A 21,206-nucleotide genomic window follows, 5' to 3' on the forward strand; every position below is an offset into this window, starting at 1 on the left:
AGTGGAGATGGTTGTGGACTTCAGGCAGAACCCAGCCCCACCTGCCCCCATCACCCTCTGTGACTCCACAATTGACACTGTGGAATCTTTCCGCTTCCTGGGAACCATCATCTCCCAGGATCTCAAGTGGGAGCCAAACATCAGCTCCCTCATCAAGAAAGCCCAGCAGAGGATGTTCTTCCTGCGGCAGCTGAAGAAATTCAACCTGCCGAAGACTATGATGGTGCACTTCTACACAGCCATCATTGAGTCCATCCTCACCTCCTCCATCACCATCTGGTACGCCGCTGCTACAGCCAAGGATAAGGGCAGGCTGCAGCGTGTCATTCGGTCTGCTGAGAAGGTGATTGGCTGCAGTCTACTGTCGCTCCAGGAACTGTACACCTCCAGGACCCTGAAACGGGCAGGGAAGATTCTGGCTGATCCCTCCCACCCCGGTCACAGACTCTTTGAGACTCTCCCCTCTGGCAGGAGGCTGCGGTCCATCCGGACCAAAACCTCACGCCACAAGAACAGTTTTTTCCCATCTGCCACCAGCCTTGTTAACAAAGCCCGGAAACCCTCTCTCCCCCCCCCCCCCCCCCCCCCCCTCCCTTTTTTTTTTTGCTGACAGGACACTTGTAACCTGTAACTCTATGCGTTACATTAACGCTCAGCTTGGACTCCTGCTTTACTTGCACTGCCATACTTGCACACTGATCATCTGCACTGTTGTATTGCTCTTGCATCTTATACTGCTCTACATTTACTCTCACTCACTTAAAACTGTGCACATATATTTATATTATATTGTAGATATGTTTATACTGTTTAATTTGTATTGTATTGCACCGACTACGCCAAAACAAATTCCTTGTATGTCCAAAAACGTACTTGGCAATAAAGCTTTTCTGATTCTGATTCTGATTCTGATTCTGATGAAGGAGTTGGAAATAGCTGGCACCCTTCAAGACTGGATGGAGGCATGGAAGGATTATTTTTTTTCAAGATCCTCGGATCCACCACACCATCGAGGCCCAGCGTCAAATGGCCCTGGGTGAAATCGCCACATCTATGAGGAGGCCTCCTGCTCCCTCCTCCCCTCGCCTCTCCACCGAAGCTCGAGGCGACTTTTCAACTCATTGCTTCGCTCCTAAGAAGCCATCGCCGCTGCCCCCAACTCCTAGTGCTGTTCCTGGTCCTATTCCGGAGGAGTTCATGGATGAACTGCCTTCATACCCTAATCCTGTTCCTGGTCCTGTTCCAGAGGGGTCCCAAGCTGAGCCGCCCTCACACTCTGTTCCTGTCCGTGAGGGGCTCGTGGATGAGCTGTCTCCACTTCCTGTTCCTGTCCCTGAGGGGTGCAAGGATGCACCTTCTCTGCCTGCTGTGCCTCGGTGGCTCCACCGAAGATCTCCACGGCCTCGCCAAAGATCCCATTGGTCTCTGCACCACTCACCTGGGTTCCAGCGGTTTCCGCACAGCGCCTCTGAGCTCCACCGTGGGTTCTCTTGGTCCCGCCGCCAGCCTTCTGATCTCCAGCTCCTGCGTCGCTGGCCTGCAGACCACCATCTCCTGCGTCGCCGGCCTGCAGGCCGCCAGCTCCTGGGTCAGCGGCCTCCTGATCGCCTGCTCCTACGTCGGCAGCCTACTGATCAAACCTCGAGCTTCAGGAGTTCTTCACTGCATATTGGTCCATCAAAAACCCATATTATGACATCCACCCCCTTTGTTATTATTGTTATATATATATATATAACAATATATATATATATATATATATATAACTATATATATATATATATATATATATATATATATATATATATATATATATATACACAGGGGTTGGACAATGAAACTGAAACACCTGGTTTTAGACCACAATAATTTATTAGTATGGTGTAGGGCCTCCTTTTGCGGCGTCAATTTGTCTTGGGAATGACATACACAAGTCCTGCACAGTGGTCAGAGGGATTTTAAGCCATTCTTCTTGCAGGATAGTGGCCAGGTCACTACGTCATACTGTTGGAGGAAAACGTTTCCTGACTTGCTCCTCCAAAACACCCCAAAGTGGCTCAATAATATTTAGATCTGGTGACTGTGCAGGCCATGGGAGATGTTCAACTTCACTTTCATGTTCATCAAACCAATCTTTCAGTTCAGTTTTCAATTCAGTTTTATTTATATAGCGCCAATTCACAACACATGTTGTCTCAAGGCACTTCTCAACAGTCAGGTACATACATTCCAATGAATCCTAACAATTGAACAGTGCAGTCGGAGTTAGCTTTTTATTCAAATTGGATAAAAAGTTTTTCTATCTAAGGAAACCCAGCAGATTGCATCCAGTCAGTGACTTGCAGCATTCCCTCCTCCCGGATGAGCATGTAGAGACAGTGGACAGTCACTGGCGTTGACTTTGCAGCAATCCCTCATACTAAGCATGCATGTAGCGACAGCGGAGAGGAAAAACTCCCTTTTAACAGGAAGAAACCTCCAGCAGAACCAGGCTCAGTGTGAGCGGCCATCTGCCACGACCGACTGGGGGTTTGAGAGAACAGAGCAGAGACACAAAAAGAACACAGAAGCACTGATCCAGAAGTACTTTCTATGGGAAGGAAAAGTAAATGTTAATGGATGTAGCTCCTTTAGTCGTTTCACCTAGAAAGAAAGAACAGATAAACTCTGAGCCAGTTTTCAAGGTTAGAGTCTGAAAGAGAGCACATATAATTAGTTACAGTAAAAGCTCAGTCAATTTCCATGTCTAGGAGAGAGAAAGGGTTAAACACTAAAAGACAGGGCCATGTGGATCATCGGTAGAGGGTGAGCATTGAGTTGTTGCCAGCAGAATCTCGGACGATTCCCCTCTCCAGAAAGGTGTCACAGGCAGACACAGAGCCAGGCCAGGTGTAGCTTCTAGGAAGAGAAAAGAAAGAACAAGGTTAAAAGCTGAAATAACAGCAAACAATGCAAAATTGGAGAGTAGTGTGAGAATGTAGCGAAGAGGGTGAAAGTGGTCGTTATGTCCTCCAGCAGCCTAAGCCTATAGCAGCATAACTACACAGATAGTTTCTGTTCAGATTATTTAGTTAAACTGCGCTTATTTACAACAATGTCGTCTAAAGGCACCTCACAAAGGGTCCCACTGATGGTCATTGTTATACTAAAAACCACAATGATTGAGATACCTCCCTCTGTCAGACTGATTATAACCATTGGAAAAGAGAAGGGGTCATACAGGTAGCAGAAATGGAGGGTGTGTTTGCACCTCAACCATAACTGAGCCGGTTTAGGCCAAACCTGACTCCCCCTTACTCTGTCCAACAGGGAGGGAAGAAGACGGAGGTAAAAAATAAGGAAGATAGCTCAGGATAAACTAAGCCACTCTAACTATAAGCTTTATGAAAAAGGAAAGTTTTAAGCCTAGCCTTAAAAGTAGACAGGGTGTCTGCCTCACGGACTAAAGCTGGGAGCTGGTTCCACAGGAGAGGAGCCTGATAACTTTCACCAGTCTTGTTGTGTGTATTGGTGCACTGCCTTCAGGATACAATGCTTGGATGCACATGGTCCTCAAGAATGGTTTGGTAGTCCTTGGCAGTGACACGCCCATCTAGCACAAGTATTGGGCCAAGGGAATGCCATGATATGGCAGCCCAAACCATCACTGATCCACCCCCATGCTTCACTCTGGGTATGCAACAGTCTGGGTGGTATGCTTCTTTGGGGCTTCTCCACACCGTAACTCTCCCGGATGTGGGGAAAACAGTAAAGGTGGACTCATCAGAGAACAATACATGTTTCACATTGTCACCCATAATGTTGTCTGCATTTCAATATTTTGAGCAAAACTGTGCTCTTACCCTGCTGATTGAACCTTCACACTATGCTCTTACTGGTGCAATATGCAATCAATGAAGACTGGCCACCAGGCTGGTCCAATTTAGCCTTGAAACCTCCCACACTAAAATGACAGGTGTTTCAGTTTCATTGTCCAACCCCTGTATATATATATATGTATATATAAAAATCGTACTTCTGCTTTATCCGGGACCGGGTTTCAGGGGCAACAGACTCAGCAAAGATGCCCAGACGTCCCTCTTCCCAGACACCCTCCAGCTATTCCGGGGGAGCCCAAGGCGTTCCCAGGCCAACCGAGAGACATAGTCCCTCCAGTGTGTCCTGGGCCTCCTCCCGGTCGGACGTTCCTGGAACACCTCCCGAGGAAGGCGTCCAGGAGGCATCCAATATAGATGCCCGAGCCACCTCAACTGGCTTCTCTCGATGTGGAGGAACAGCGGCTCTACCCCGAGCCCCTCCCGGATGGCTCCTCACCCTATCTCTAAGGGAGTGCCCGGCCACCCTACGGAGGAAGCTCATTTCAGCCACTTGTATCCGGGATCTCGTTCTTTCGGTCACGCCCCAAAGTTCATGGCCATAGGTGAGGGTAGGAATGTAGACCGACCGGTAAATTGAGAGGTTCGCTTTTCGGTTCAGCTCTCTCTTCACCACAATGGACCGGCAAAGTGCCCCCATTACTGTGGCAGCCACATCGATCCATCTGTCGATCTCCTGCTCCATTCTTCTTCCCTCACTCGTGAACAAGACCCCGAGATACCTGAAGAGGACAAGCCACCCTTTTTCGGTTGAGAACCATGGCCTCGGACTTGGAGGAGCTGATCTTCATCCCAGTGACAAAGGGCAGCCCTGCTGGACTCCAACATGCACCGGGAACAGGTCAAACTTAGTGCCGGCAATGCCGACCAAACTCCTGCTCCTGCTTGTACAGAGACCGGATGGCCCCTAATAAAGGGCCCCCGATTCCATACTCCTGGAGCAACCACCACAGGGCACCACGATAGACACAGTCGAATGCCTTCTCCAGGTTCACAAAACGTGGACCGGTTGGGCAAACTCCCATAGACCCTCAAGTACCCTCTAGAGGGTATAGAGCTGGTCCAGTGTTCCACGGCCGGGATGAAAACCACATTGCTCCTCCCGAAGCCGAGGTTCTACTATCGGCCGGACTCTCTTCTCCAATACCCTGGCGTAGGCCTTACCAGGGAGAAGGAGGAGTGTGATCCCGCTGTAGTTGGAACACACTCTCCGGTCACCCTTCTTATGAAGTGTGACCACCACCCCAGTCTGCCAGTCCAGAGGCACTGTCCCCGACTGCCACGCATTGTTGAAGAGTGTCAACCATGACAGCCCTACAACATCCAGAGGCTTGAGGTACTCAGGGCAGATCTCATCCACCCGCGAAGCCCTGCCACAGCTGAGCATTTTGACCACCTCGGTGACTTCAGCCTGGGTGATGAAAGAGCCTAACCCCCGAGTCCCCAGCCTCTGTTTCCGTCAGGGAATGCATAATGGCAGGGTTGAGGAGATCCTCGAAGTACTCATTCCGCTGCCCGATAATGTCCCCAGTCGAGGTCAGCAGCCTTCAACCCCCACTGTAAACAGTATTGGTGAAGCACGGTTTCCCCCTCCTGAGGTGCTGGACGGTTTGCCAGAATCACTTCGAGGCCAACCGGTAATCCTTCTGCATGGCCTCACATAACTCCTCCCAGGCCCAGGTTTTGCCTCTGCCACTGCCCAGGCCACGGCACGCTTTGCCTCACGGTACCCGTCAGCCGCCTCAGGAGTCCCACAAGCCAACCACAGCCGATAGGATTCCTTCTTCAGCTTGACAGCGTCCCTTACCCAAGTGCACTGATGAACACGCTTATGCTTGAACATGGTGTTCATTATGGACAATCCGTGACTAGCACAGAAGTCCAATAATGAAACATCACTTGGATTCAGATTGGGGAGGCCATTCTTCCCGATCATGCCTCTCCAGGTGTCACTGTTGTTTCTCATGCGGGCGTTGAAGTCCCCCAGAAGAATAATGGAGTCCCCAGGATGAGCACTATCCAGCACCCCCGACAGGGACGCCAAGAAGGCCGGGTACTCCGCACTACCTCCCGGCCCATAGACCGAAACGACAATCAGAGACCTGTCCCCAACCTGAAGGTGCAGGGATTCGACCCTCTGATCCACTGGGGTAAACCCCAACACGAGACAGCTGAGCTGCGGGGCAACAAGCAAACCCACCCCAGCCCACCGCCTCTCCCACTCCAGAGTAGAAGAGAGTCCAGCCTCTCTCGAAGAGATGGGTTCCAGAGCCCACACTTTGCGTGGAGATGAGCCCAACTATTTCTAGTCGATATCTCTGGCCACATTTTATTGTCATACGTACATTGTGAATTCACAATACTTTTGGGTGGGAATGTAGAAGGGACAAAATGACCAAGGAAGAAAAAAAAGAAATTGGAAGTCCACTCTGTTACATAGTATTGTCAAATTGCTGCCTGTGATATTGTTTCCAATAAAAAAAATGAAACAAATCATCAGTAACACCTACAGTGATAACAGAGGTGCAGTCAAGTCATTGTACCACTAAGCACAGTCACAGCAACTGAGCTTATAAAACTACACAACCAGTATGAAGAAACTCAATGGTAAAAAAGACCAGCCCACATTACAAACCTTGCTTAGATTTTCATTGAAAACCAGTGGTATTTCTGAACAGTCAACAAATCCATAAATGTGGTTTGAAGAAATCAAATTCAGTTTGATCAGCTCAAATAGGTTTAAATGTATTTGGACTGAACCTGAAGAAATGAGTGGATAATGTATAGGTCAATTGGTAAAAATTTAAGGTGCAGCATGACAGCAGATATTGAAATACCAAGTTTAAAAGTACTGGCAGCCAATGTGAGAATCCATATCCAGAGGTTAAAGAATCACCAAAACATCCATGCCCGATTTGAAGGATGGGTCGTGAGTATCCTTCGCAGCCCATCATTTCCCATCATTCATTGCGGGTCGAAGCGGATTGGTCAAGCGGGAAGCCATGGCGGACCATAGCAACAAAAGCTGTGAGTAAATTGTGGAAAATTACACTTTCTGTGACAAAAATTAATTTCTACAATGTTTTTAGAGCGGGAATATAATTATGCAGACGTGAAATATCTGCTTGATTTATCTAGACATCACTTAATTTCAAACGTGGTCCGACGTGTTCGAAGTTTTCCGTTCCCGGCGTAGTAACTGGCTCGCCTCGCCAGCCCTACCGGCGGTGAGGCGAGCTAAACTTGGGAGATATCTGACCGGACTCCCGGCACTAAGCTCCCGCTGGCAGTCATCACAGTGAACGTTTAACACAAGTAATTTCTAACAGTTTATGTTATTATTTTAATTGTTACTGAAAATCAATTTGACATTTCAGGTGATAATAAGGTTAACCAGAATAAATGGACAGTTTTATGTAATCCAACTGTATTGCTGGAGAGTGTGATTGAGAATAAATAAGCTTTTCAATATTAAATTTTAATGAAGAAATGTGCTATACGTTTTAAAAGTTTATTTATAATTCAGTTAGCATTATAATTTCTGATTCCAGGTAAACCCGACGAGGAATACACCTCCAAATGTAAGTGAATTTCAGTAAAGAAGTGAAAAGTTTTAAAGATCTTGTTTTAGACATTTGCATAGAAATATTTTAATATTTTCTTCAAATTAAGACAAATGTAAAATTAAAAAAGGCTTTATTTTTGCTCTGATATTAAGCAATATGTTTTTTTTGGGGGGTATTTTCACATTTTTTTTAGGTACAAAGGAGCAGACGCGCCAGTTTATTAAGATCAGGGATGAGAACCACCACCTTTTTACTGGAGCTAAAACTCAGCCACCGTGGTTTGGAGGTACAATAACAACATTCTTTGCAGTCAGTTTCTGTCCAGTTTCAATAACTCCTATCTTTCTAACTTTCATAAATATCCATCCAGTGATTAACATACTTCTTTCGGTTTAGGACAATTCTGGAGAAGATGGACAAACAGGGGAAGTTTCACCCCCTTTGCAGGCCAAAACAATGTGGGACAATTTGAAGAAAAAAAAAGAATTTAGATTATGTTCAGAACTTCTCATGTCACACACAAATAAAAAAATATTTCTAAAAGTCTTGTTGGTTTCTCGGTTTAGTCAATTTTTTTTTTTTTATTCCATCTAACTTTAGGATTCTAAGTATCCAGGGTCAGGAGAGGGAGTCAGTGAAAAGCCCACTGCTGCTATTGGCCCTGGTTTGTCCTTATGGATGAGGTGTTGGGTCAGAGGTCTTCCACAACACCTCCTGTCCTAATTGCCTCCATCCCTGAGGACACTCCAGGGCCAAGCGGAGCGGTGGGCAACCAGATGGAGAAGGAAGACAGTGAGCCAGCAGGAAGGGGTCAGAAAAGAAAGAGGGACAGAGATGATGGAGTTGATCAGAGAGGACATGATGGCACAGAGAGAAGCAGAGGAGAAGAGGGTACAGAGAATGGACAGACTGTTTTCCAAAGAATGGCACCAAAATAAGATGCTACATAAGAAATATTAAGTTTTGTTCAGATTGTTTCTTAAAGTTTTAAGGTGTTCTAATAAATTTCAAAAGTGTTTTTGTCACTAATGTTATTTACATTTGATCTAACAATACATCAACTTCATTTAAATTTATAAACAGAATTTATAATGAAAAATACAAACAGCACTTTAAACAGAATGGGGGAAGAAAACATTCAAACAGATCAAGATTACAAGACAAAAGGCATAAAATAAAACTATGTACAAGTATTTACAATGGCAACAGCAGGATCAACTTGAGTGATGGTCACTCAGATGTCTTTCTGAACAGAAAGTCTCTGGCGATGTGGCTAAATCTCTCACAAGGTCAGAGACTTGGATGGGATGCTGCAACTGAGACCTGTGGTTAGTCTTTCTGGATGGTGAGCGAAGCATCACACAGGTGGTCTGCAGATGTTTATGATGCCTCTCTCCGCTGTCCACGGTATCGTCCATCAAGTGGGTTTAAAGGGCTGGCTGAATTGACGGCTGCCACATTCTGGTAATTGGAAAAATGCAGAATTAGAAGATGGTGCTCACAAAATATTACAATTAGTTATACCCCTCAAAAATTTATCACTTCTATAATATTATACTTGGCTGACACAGTAGTCATGTTCTGGTGGTACCTTCTCCAGGGCAGACACCTCAGCTGAAAGCTGGTCCCGCCAGAGAGCAACGCTGACTGTCTCAGTCCCGACCTCACCCTCATCCTCTTCTACAGCCTCCTCTGGGTCATCCTCTGGGGCCATGACATCCCAAGCACCAAGGCAGATGTTGTGGAGGATGGCGCATGCTGTTATGACCTGAAAACAATTTAAAAGAGGGTGCACATATGTGTATGTGTATATATTGTGTATAATGTATATATAAAATGGATCTAGGTCAAAACCTACGTGAGGTACAAAGGTGTCGTGCACCTCCAGCGCTTGCAGGAAGATGGCCCTGAATCTGGTCTTCATCATTCCAAAAACACGCACCCACAGGTTTAAGAAAAGCTCTGTGGCGTGCCAGCCCTGCAAACTCACGGGACACTGCCTTAAGTCCTAATGGGTCTTTAGAAGGTAGATGACCTGGTGACGAATAGCCACGATCTCCTCTGTAACTCTGTGGACGATGCGATGGACAGTAGAGCGAGGCATCCCAAACACTCTGCAGACCACTCTGTAGGATGTGCCACTTGCCAGCCAGAAAAGAAAAACCAAGGTCTCAATAGTAGCACCCCATCCATGTCGCCTGTCCTGGTGCAAAAGATTAAGCAGCACTGCCAGAGACTCCCTGCTCAGCCGAAAATCAGGCCTGGTGTCCTCCTGGTTGAAGAAGCGTTTCAGGACTGGGACACTCAGGTTGATCCTGCAGTAAAGGAGTCTGGTCTAGAAAAGGGAAGAATGGAGATGGAAAAACACTTTATTTTTAAGGCATGCTTCTGGATATTTTAAGTGATCAAAGCAAGAAGATACTAATACACCAAAAACACTGCATTATTATATAATTATCTAAGAACAGCCAGAAGGAATCAAATACTTTATAATTCCCATCTATCTTAAAATTGAAAGTTGTTGTTTATATACATATATAAAATATGTCGACATACATTAGCCATAAAGTTGCTATCTCTTTGTTTATTGGCTAGTTAAATCAAACATCTTTTTTACCTGAACATGATTGTCTCTGGCTTGTACCTGGAATCAGAAATTATAATGCTAACTGAATTATAAATAAACTTTTAAAACATATAGCACATTTCTTCATTAAAATTTTATATTGAAAAGCTTATTTATTCTCAATCACACTCTCCAGCAATACAGTAGGATTACATAAAACTGTCCATTTATTCTGGTTAACCTTAATGTCACCTGAATGTCAAATTGATTTTCAGTAACAATTAAAATAATAACATAAACTGTTAGAAATCACTTGTGTTAAACGTTCACTGTGATGACTGCCAGCGGGAGCTTAGTGCTGGGAGTCCGGTCAGATATTTCCCAAGTTACTACGCCAGGAACGGAAAACTCCAAACACGTCGCAGCACGTTTGAAATTAAGCGATGTCTAGATGAATCAAGCAGATTTTTCACGTCTACATAGTTATATTCCCGCTCTAAAAACATTGTAGAAGTTCATTTGTGTCACAGAAAGTGTAATTTTCCACAATTTACTCAAAGCTTTTGTTGCTATGGTCCGCCATGGCTTTCCCTGCTTGACCAATCCGCTTCGACCCGCAATGAATGATGGGAAATGATGGGCCGCAAAGGATACTCACTACCCATCCTTCAAATCGGGCACATTTGTCGGACACATTTGTCGGCCGCATTTGAGGGAGTCATGATTCATGAATTGGGACAGCCTTCGTCGCCGCGCTGTAACGTAATCGGCCTACAAATACGGCCTTCGAAGGATGCAGCCTCTGAGGCTGACTTCCGGGTCAGCCTCGGCGTTGGTACATTCCCTTTCCAGTTGATTTTCTGAAATGTAAAAGTGTTTTCTGAAATGTAAAAGTGTTTTCTGAAATGTAAATTTGTTTTCTGAAATGTAAAAGTGTTTTCTGAAATGTAAATTTGTTTTCTGAAATGTAAAAGTGTTTTCTGAAATGTTAAAGTGTTTTCTGAAATGTAAATTTGTTTTCTGAAATGTAAATTTGTTTCGCATCTTGTTAAATTGTTTTCTGAAATGTAAATTTGTTTTCTGAAATGTAAATTTGTTTTCTGCAATGTAAATTTGTTTTGGTACTTGTAAAAGTGTTTTGCACCCCCTGGCTACCGTAGTAAGGGGTCTGTCGATGCTCCAGCATCTGTTCTTGTTGGGGTCCGACCTGACGCTCCAGCATCTATTCGCGCTGGGGGTCAGTTGATCGCAAAAGCTCTGGTTCTCACTGGAGATCGACCAGACCTCTCAGAAACAGCTCCATCGCCATCTTCTGCTCAGCTACCGAAGAACCCAGCTCAGCCGGCTCATCTTCTGGGGTTTTTATGGGTCGTCCTTTCTGAGGTTTTCAGCCTGCCATCCCAAGCCTCTGCTGGAGTTCAGCCGGACACTCCAGCCTCAGTTCCACCAGTCCGTGTCAAGGGTCCGAAAACGGTCTGAGGGAGGACTGCCCCCCAGCCAAGTCTCTATGTTTCGAGAGGGATCCAAGGATGGACCACCTCTCATCCAGTTTCCTGAGTTTCAAGAGGGGTTCGAGGACGAACCGCCTCTACTCCCTTTTCTGGAGGGGTTCGGGGACCCAGGGCCCACTGACTGTGCTCCTGGTATGATTGACTCTGGCCAGATGGACTCCTGAGCCGACCGACGGTGTTCCAGGGCCGACTGACTCTATTCCTGACGACTCTACTCCTGCCGACTCTACGCCTTCCAGGCCTCCCTCTGCCCACCCTGGTTGGGTTATTTTGTGTTTCCGGCTTACCTCCAGTTTCTCAGTTTCCTTTAGTTCATGTTTATTCTTGATTCTATGTTTTATTTATTTTGGTCTATAGTTTTGCTTAGGTCTGTGTCTCTTTATTATTTATTAGTCCCTTCGCCCATGTTTTAGTCTATGCATTAGTTTCACCTGTTCCTTCAGCTTCCCTGCCTCCTTGTCACACCTGTTCCTGGTTCCTTTGATTACCTGCCCTTTGTTACCCTCTGTATATTTGTTAGTCTAGTTTCTTTGTTCTTTGCTGGTTTGTCATTTGTCTCTTCGTCTCCCTTGGTGTTACCTTCGCTACGTCTAGCTACTTTGTTTAGTACTTTGTTCTGACCTGGATGCCTAGATGTATTTGTCGCATCCTGCTTGCCTGCTTTGATTTTTGCCTAAGTCTGGATTGAAATAAATCATTGTTCTGCTCACCATGCCGTCTCCTCGCCTGCATCTGCACTTTGGTCCGCAACAAAAACCTCCACATATGACAGATACCATAAATGTGTGGTATTTTACTCAAGGTCAGCTTACCTTGAGAATCTTATACCACTGCCAAAACAGCTCACAGTTTTCAAAAAACATTAAACTATAGCTTTTACATTTACTCAACAATCTTCTGTGTAATTTATTATGTATTGTTTAGCAATAATTTTTACTGGCTGTATTGTGGCACTCGCAACCGACATGGCAATTTAAAAAAGACTACAATTGGGTAGTTGAATGGTAAGGTAAATTTCAGACATCTCTTAAAGTTAACTGGGAAATCCCATTCAACACCACAGCATAGCAGAAATCAACCTTGACCTCCATTGTCAGTTGAGACAAATAGCCCCATCATTCAAAAGAGACAGGCAATCAGGAAGAGGCAATTCCAAATAGCTCCACAGAAACAGGAAGCATTAAAAATGTAGATTTCAGAGAGGAAGAAAGGAAAGATGATGATGGGTCGTGAAAATCATTTAAAAGCAACTGGTTTTGGTTCAGATGCTGAAAGTTTGAAAAAAAACGGGGAGGGTGTGATCAGTGTTCCCACAGAAAGTGACTGAAAGGTGGTAAGAGAAGGAACATCAGTTGTTTTCACAACTGAGTAAGAAAATATGTACAAACACAAATATCTGCGTGCCAATAAAAAAAAAAAGAAAAGAAAACATCAATGTACGAAGACTGCTGAGTTTATAAAATGAGATCAGATTTTATAACTGAGGGATACATGAACTTGCTTCCTTTCATCAGTCCACTGATGACTTCAGGCAAAGAAATATAAAAGTGATAGTCAAAGAAAATTTTAAAAGGCTCGGATTTTTTTTTTTAAACAAACTGTATAGTTTCCTGTTTTGGGGCAGAAAAGACAAATAATTTCTGTAAAAAGCAAATGTGAAATACATTTTGTAATTTTGTTAAGGTCTGCACACATGAATTATTGCAGCCAATGTTCCCTCTAATTTTTCCTGTTTTCATACACACAAGCTACTCGAGCACACTGAGGACCATTGTTAGATACATCAGATGTGTACGCTGTGGCCACACACCAGTATCAAACCTGTTCAAAACCTGGGATCATAGCAAGTTACATGGCTTATTAAAAGAATCAAATTACAACAGTGATTTTCATTAGTTTACTTTCAAAGGATTTGGCCCACTTAAAATGCGCCCTACCGCAGTAAAGCACCAATCCCCTTTCCCATCTTGAGTCTTTGTACAATTGTGACAGCTTTCAAATAATGTGACGCTTGAGGTAGTCCAACTTCCATTGAGTCCACATTAAAAATCTCCTCCAGTTTCATTGTTTGATCTTCTGTTTGCACATACTCCGATATCCATTCCATTTCATAAGAACTGCATTTCTTTTTTACTTGGGTTTGGTAAATAGATGTGTGACTGTCCATTCGTTTTGCCATTATAAGTTGGTTAGCGCTTGCGTCTCTTAACTCCACCGCACTGCTAACCAAGCTAACCTGCACGGTGCATATGGACAGGGCACATATGCAAGCATTGTCAATGCTATGATTGGCTGCGTAGCGTAAGTGAACGGTGTCGTGTCATTGGCAGGACACGTGTCACTCACTGACTTACGTTGCAAAAGGGTACAGAAAAAGGTCTTATATGTCCATTGTACCTCTTTTTTGTTGCAATTTCATGTGTTATAGTCCATAGAAAAAAAAATTATTCAGCCAGAATCAGAATTAGTTGGTCAGAAGGGAAAGCCTCATCAGTGTAGCTGTAGATATTTCCAAAATATTTCTTGTTAACATCCAGACTTTATTTCAAACCTTTCCTCCATGTAGAAAATAAGGATTTTTAATCCCAAAGACCAAGGCCACGTGAAATGGAAAGCTACCAGCCCCTGGTGGCATGAAAACAATGTGTCCATAATGAGTATGAATACAATTGGTTAAAAAGGGGAGCACTGATAGCTCCAATACCCCCCAAAAACCCAAGTCTGGCAATGCAAGACAATATTTTACTTTGGCTATACAGGAACCTAATATAGTTCACTTCTGGAGCACCCTCCACAAGACAAGACAAATAGCATGACATAAATCTCGTACGACTAAAACACAAAAACAATAATTGGTTAGGTGAACTCTCACTTAAATATTTTTGAAGGTGTAAAGTACTTGTCCAGAATTCCACTATAGGAAAGAAAGCTACATTTCCACCCTAACTAACCCTAAGGGAATTGACTAAACTGTAGTTTCTACAACTCTTGCTAAAACAAACGTACAGAAATTTAGTGTGATCTCCTTTGAGGTATTACAAACTCTTCTAACTTCTCGTTTTAAAAAAAGGACGAGAATCCTCGTCACTCCAACCGCACTGCCTGTAACCTCCAGTCAACTGTAATCGATAATGGAAACCAACTCACCCGGCAAAAACACGCACACAAGAAGAACGTTACCCACCTGTGGGACCAAGCCACCACAGATTATTAGTACTTAGGCAACTGAAGGCTATTCAAAAAGCAAGATTATTTTCCCTAATTCCCCATTTTCTATATCCATTATATCAGTTGAGAAGATTCTCTCAAGTATTCCTTACATCTGAGGTGCATGTCCAAAGTTTGGCTCAAGAGGTTTTATCTAACCTCTAAATTGGAAGAATGATTGTATAATTCTCCCACTTCCAGTAGGGAGAACAATTATTTGATACACTGACGATTTTGCAGGTTTTCCCAGTTGCAAAGCATGTAGAAGTCTTCAATTTTTATTATAGGTACTCTTCAACTGTGACGGAATCTAAAACAAAGACCCAGAAAATCACATTGTTTGATTTTTAAGTAATTAATTTGCAGTTTATTGCATGACATAAGTATTTGATACATCAGAAAAACAAAATTTAATATTTGGTAGAGAAACCTTTGTTTAGAATTACAGATGTCAGGCATTTCCTGTAGCTCTTGACGAGGTTTGCACACACTGCAGCAGGGATTCTGGACCACTCCTCCATGCAGATCTTCTCCAGATCCTCCAGGTTTCGGGGATGTCGCTGGGAAATACGGACGTTCAGCTCCCTACAAAGATTTTTGATTGTGTTCAGGTCTGGAGGCGTGCTAGGCCAGGACCTTGAGATACTTTTTATGGAACTACTCCTTAGTTGCCCTGGCTGTGTGCTTCGGCATGTCATGCTGAAAGACCCAGCCATGACCCATCTTTGATGCCTTTGATCCATCCTCCCCTCAATATGCTGCAGTTTTCCTGTTGATTTAGCAGAAAAGCATCCCAAAGCATGTTTCCATCTCCATGCTTCATGGTAGGCATGGTGTTCTTGGAGTTGTACTCATCCTTCTTCTTCCTCAAAACACGGCGAGTGGAGATTAGACCAAATAGCTCTATTTTTGACTCATCAGACCAATTTACCTTCTCCTGTTCCTCCTCTGAATCATCCAGATGGTCATTGGCAAACTTCAGATGGGCTGGCTTGAGCAGGGGGACCTTATGTGCGCTGCAGGATTTCAATCCATGGCGGTTTAGTGTAGGACTAATGGTCTTCTTTGAGAATGTGGTCCCAGCTCTCTTCAGGTCATTGATTAGGTACTGCCGTGTAGTTCTGAGCTGATCCCTCACCTTTCTCATGATCATTGATGCCCCACAAAGTGAGATCTTGCATGGTGTTGTGATTATTAATCTGAGAATATTATTTAATATTTAATATCAATATTTTAATATTTTATAAAATAATATTTCGGTCTGTTGAGGGTTATCCTGTGAATACCAGCCCAGTAAGGCGATGGTATTAGGACAAAATAGAAAGGTGTGAGATGAGCTCTGACATTATTGAACAGCATAAACTCTGCACACACATGGAATGAATTCACACAATTTCTTAAAATACAAGAATTTATTAACAAAAATAAGTCAACTCAAAGTCAAACATATTTCAATCAACAAACTCTTTATTATGCTAAAACAATCCAACTAAACTACCAAGCAGAATGAAAGAATAGGGAAGATTAATGGGCTATGTACAATATAAACAAGTTTATTAAAGATGATTGGAAATTGTGACCAAAAGAGTGATGCAACATTAGCATGCAATGTTTATATTTGAGAACCAAGGATTATCTTGAAGGATCTGGAAATGAAGTTAAGTTAGTCTTGGAACCAACTTAGGGAATAATCAGCAACATTTAGACAACCAATCACAATGCAAGATCAGATAAAATATTATTTTAATAAAATAATGTTTTAAATAATGATCTGCTGAATAAAAACCAACCTTCTGGATGACCATTTCTCAATGGTGGCTAATTAGCTGCCTTTATTTATTGAAATAATATTTGAAAAAATATTATTAAGAGAGCATTTTGAAAAAGAGCCAAATCTTTCTGGAGAAATGGGGCTTAATGGTGTTTACTTAGTAATCAAATCTAGTAAATGATGTTCACGGACCATTATTCACTAGCTTGAAAACTAACAACCTTTCTGTTGTTAGAATTATGATTATTGATTAATTAATCTTTATCAATAATTATAATTAAAAATCATAATTTGACAAAATTTATTTCTTAACCAAAATCCTCATTTATGAATTGAGACCAGAGATGTCTTCTGGTGTTGTAATTGTGGCTCAACGCCTTTGATAATTACAACTGTTAAATACTCAGTAATAATTAACTACTATTACCAGAGATGTCACTGTTTAATCGACCGTTTCTGCCAAAACGTGGAGAACTTCAACCTTATCTTGACTGACGAATCACTCTTGCACAAAATAAACACAAAACGCCTTCTCTTTATCTATGTGAATATTTATTAAATCACAGCCTGATACAATCCGTTCTTACGATTTAATAATTTTCACCTACTCAAACATGCAAAGTTCTACACAAAAGGGGTAAATATCTAACTAAACAAAATAAAGCAAAATAGCAGTGGCTGTGTATGAGATCAAACCAGCAGTTATGGCAAAAATGATAATATGACAAAGGGATGTGGTGGTGAGTGGAGGTTGGGGCGCAGCTCCAACTGTAACTCAGTTATACTCAGCCATAAATCCTCCCCCAACGCTAGGCGAGGTGAGCAGACAAAGGGTTATAAAACGTTTGGCGGCAAGCTGGTAAGCAGTAAGGTTGAAGTCAAAGAAAATGGGGAATTTCACCATGAGGTTATTATAGCAGTCCAGTCTCACAGCGCATATGCGCTTGCTCTCAGGTGTTCAACAACCCCACAAAACGCACACAAAGCTGGGTAGCGCAGCGACTTCCAGGCATCCAACACGGCACATCAAAGTTTCAATAAAAAGGTTACATGCACATATCATTCAAAACGCATTAGATTAAATAGCGAATCTCATCGCACTAAAACCTCCTGTACCCTGCCCAGACTTTCTAAGAAAGAAATAAAAATAAAGGATGGGTTTTACTTGTTGTCTTCCTTCTGAGCGGGGTTGAGAGAGAGTGGGATGGAAGTTGGAAGTTAATGTGCGTCCACAGTTAACTTCAGGAAAAGCGGTCAATCTTCGTCTTCTGGCCTCCTTGGCGAAATGGATACGATCTGACCATCACAGTCGACTAGAACAAAAACAAGGTGGCAATTTGTCTCCTTGAAACTCTGTGGTTTTTTTTGGTTACGTGCGTGTTAAGCTCGCGTCTTCGAACAGCAAAGTGAAATTTCTGGCCTTCTTATTCCAGAAACCTCTTTTATTAATTTTTTTTGTTGGCCAACGAAGGAGAATAAATGAAATCCACTCGGGACTCTTCTCCAGGTGATGCTTCAGATGTTGGTAACCGTGTCACGGTTTCCAGCTGAAGGCAAATGGTGGGTCGTCTCATCCTCTGTTATATAGTTGACGGTGACCTCAGGGCTGCGACGCCCCTGTCTTATCAGCCGCGGGGGCCGACGGGATCTGTAGGAACGGACTGTCCTGGATACAAAATGGCCGAAAACGCCAGGAGGCCTGGTGGCGTCCAGCAATGTGCAAATGGTCCAATATTCAGCAAACAAGTGGTCCAACACTGTTAAATACTCTTTAGTTGCAAGCACGTGTTCTTGCCAGTTAGCAATTGAGCTAACAAAAGAAGCTAATAGCTTAGCACCAGAATCAACACATACCTTTAAAATACCATTAATAAAAGGGTTAAAATGCATACGCGCGGATGGCGCGTTATGATCAATCTTCTGTTTAAAATCACCCTTCAAGTAAAGTTTGTCTTAACTTTAAAAACACACATGAACACCGGTGTGGAAGAGTGCGGATGTAGCAACAGCTGTGCTTTTAATTTGGGTAGCGTTGTCACAGGAAGTCCGCAGTTATCCCGTTTCCTGGCTGTGCCGGAAGAAGGTTAATGAACTTTATTTTGAAAGTTCCAGAAAAGTCCGTACCGGAGTTTAATGTTGAAATCCATGGCTGTGGGTCCCAACAATGAAGTCACAGCCTTGTGCAGGTCTACTATTTTATTCCTGATATCCTTACACAGCTCTCTGATCTAAGCCATTATGGAGAGGTTGGAGTTTGTTTGATTGAAGTCTGTGGACAGGTGTCATTTATACAGATAACGGGTTCAAACAGGTGTAGTTAATACAGGTGAGTGGAGAACAGGAGGGCTTTTTAAAGAAGAACTAACAGGCCTGTGAGAGCCAGGATTCTTACTAGTCATTAGGAGATCAACAAAAATACAGAAAATTACACATTGTGTAATTTTCTGTATTTTTGTTTTAGATTCCATCACTCACAGTTGAAGAGTACCTATGATAAAAATTTTGGACTTCTACGTGCTTTGCAAGTGGGAAAACCTGCAAAATAGGCAATGTATCAAATAATGGCTGGGATTTGTTTGGGTTTGAGTAAAAGTATTGTACTATAGATATACCACAAATCTTTAACAATTGCTAAAACCAAATTTTTGTCTCACAGTACTTTAATATTTTTAGGATTCTTTACTTTTGGGCTGATAGATCCCTTTACCTAAAGTCTCTAACACTGTGTTTAGGGATTACTGACATGGCAAACACTAACAAGACTTTATATTTTGTCAAAGCTACATGAACAATGACATCCTAGAATGCTGCCAGTTCAGACTAAATGTCATGCTTTAGCATTTACGTTTTTCAGTCATGTCTGCTAGCAACTTGGATAAATTTAATTAATTTTAAAGTTCTTCTGCAAACTTTTTTTCACTTAAAAAAAAAAGATTATTTTCTAATCTGTTCTAAACTGTTTGAAAAGTTTTGAAGTTCCTCAACTCTATTATTTTTCCGATATATAGATAAAAAGACAAATATACCCCTCTTGCTTCATCCCTCTGTTTTCTCCTTTCAGTGCTCTGCATTTTCCAGGCATCTTAGTGCTGAGCTGCTCTCTTTTCAGTACCGCTGATTAAAAATGTCTGATGCATCAACACAACTAAGCTGATTACAGATTTTGTTTCACTGAGCAAAGGTTTCTAAAGAAAGGAAAAGTGAGCAAAAAATGAGCTATGTCAGGGCACACACTGAGTCAAAGTGGTTAAACTGTGTTGAGTTTAATTTTTCTGAAGTGTGTGTAAAAGGAGAAGCATTTAGGTATGTGTCTGTGCAAATTGCTTTGAGTGTGACTGAATGTGATGTGTCATTTTAAGAGGCAAACCACTCAGGAAGGAAGAGATTAAACAAGAGTTTGCAAGTATATGTGATATTTTGCAGAGAGAAACCTGATAAATATCAAAACATCATCGAAAGGACTCTCATTCATCAAACGTTTTGGTTTTTTAACTCTAATATGTTCAGTACATCTCTCATCGAGTCCCATAGTTCTATACATTGGGTGATTTGGGAGGATCTAATCTATTATATGAAACATTCTGACCGGACCACATGCTTGGAGCTTCCTTGCTTTTGAAGCTACTAGTGTGGTTCTTTTTTAAAAGATTGTAGGAATTTGTGAATATCAGACACCCTCTTCCTCGCCTCTGGCTAGATAGAGCTATGACACTAAGTATCAGTAAGCTCTGCCCTGAAGCTGTGTGCACCCAGGTGCCCACTCCAACTTGAGCAGAGAGAACAGCTGTCTCTGATGGGAAATGATTAGCGGGAGAAAAAAAATCTGACCTATTTCACATCTGATATTTGCTTTGAAGTGTTGTTGGATCGAACAAATGTTGTAGTGGTAATACACATGAATCTTTTAGTTGCTACTTTGCATGGGGACTCTCTAATGCAAATCAGGCTTATAAGATTACTTTTTGATGCCCCAGAAACTAGACAGAATCCACTCTGACTGGTGATGCTGATGCAGGTTCTGAAAGGTTGTGGTTGCTGGATTTGCTTTTGTATTAAAAATTCCCATTGGCGCTGCCAAGTATGATTTTTATTAATGTTATAAAACAAGTTTAAGTTGCAAGGAATTGAGCTGAAATTTCGATTTATTGTATTTGTAGAATGACTATATCGCTTTCTCCTCGGTTAATTTAAAGCAGTCACAAACCTAAATTGGTCCAAATGTCCAAACTGATTCATAAACAAGGCAAGAAAACAACACAAAAAGTGAAGATGAGTAATAAAAAAGGCAGAAAATGTGCTTATAAAGAAAGCAATATTTGATGATAGCCTGCTTTTGGATTAGCTGTAGATGTCATTCATCACTCTTTTAATCTTTGAAAACATATTAAAATGAAAATAAATAAATACAAGTTTAAAGAAAGGTATATGAACTTGAATAAATCATGAAACCTAAAATATTCAAATTGAGCCATCTAAACAATTTGTCAGCAAAATGCGTTGTCTACAGTACAAAGGATTTATACCCCTTATCTAAAGAGTCAGCGAAGTCAGAGAAGGACAAAATGCTGAACAATGATTTAGAAGCTTTTACATGGTAGAAAAGCTATGGAGGTTGAAATTGCATTTAAAAACAATGTCCACTGCCTTTCAAAAGTATTCACACACCTTTAACCTTTTCACATTTAGGCACATAACAACCATAAACTGCAA

General features: G+C 42.4%; 1 long non-coding RNA gene across 1 annotated transcript; it reads left to right on the forward strand.

Moving 5' to 3' along the window:
* The first annotated feature begins 7,425 nt into the window (after nucleotides 1-7,425).
* On the forward strand, nucleotides 7,426-7,900 carry LOC124883724. Its single transcript, XR_007042297.1, has 3 exons — nucleotides 7,426-7,456; nucleotides 7,635-7,727; nucleotides 7,838-7,900. It is a non-coding gene; the product is annotated as an uncharacterized LOC124883724 (long non-coding RNA).
* The last annotated feature ends 13,306 nt before the right edge of the window (nucleotides 7,901-21,206 follow it).

This window comes from Girardinichthys multiradiatus, chromosome 18 (genome assembly GCF_021462225.1).
Source record: "Girardinichthys multiradiatus isolate DD_20200921_A chromosome 18, DD_fGirMul_XY1, whole genome shotgun sequence".
In the NCBI taxonomy this organism is placed as follows: Eukaryota; Metazoa; Chordata; class Actinopteri; order Cyprinodontiformes; family Goodeidae; genus Girardinichthys; species Girardinichthys multiradiatus.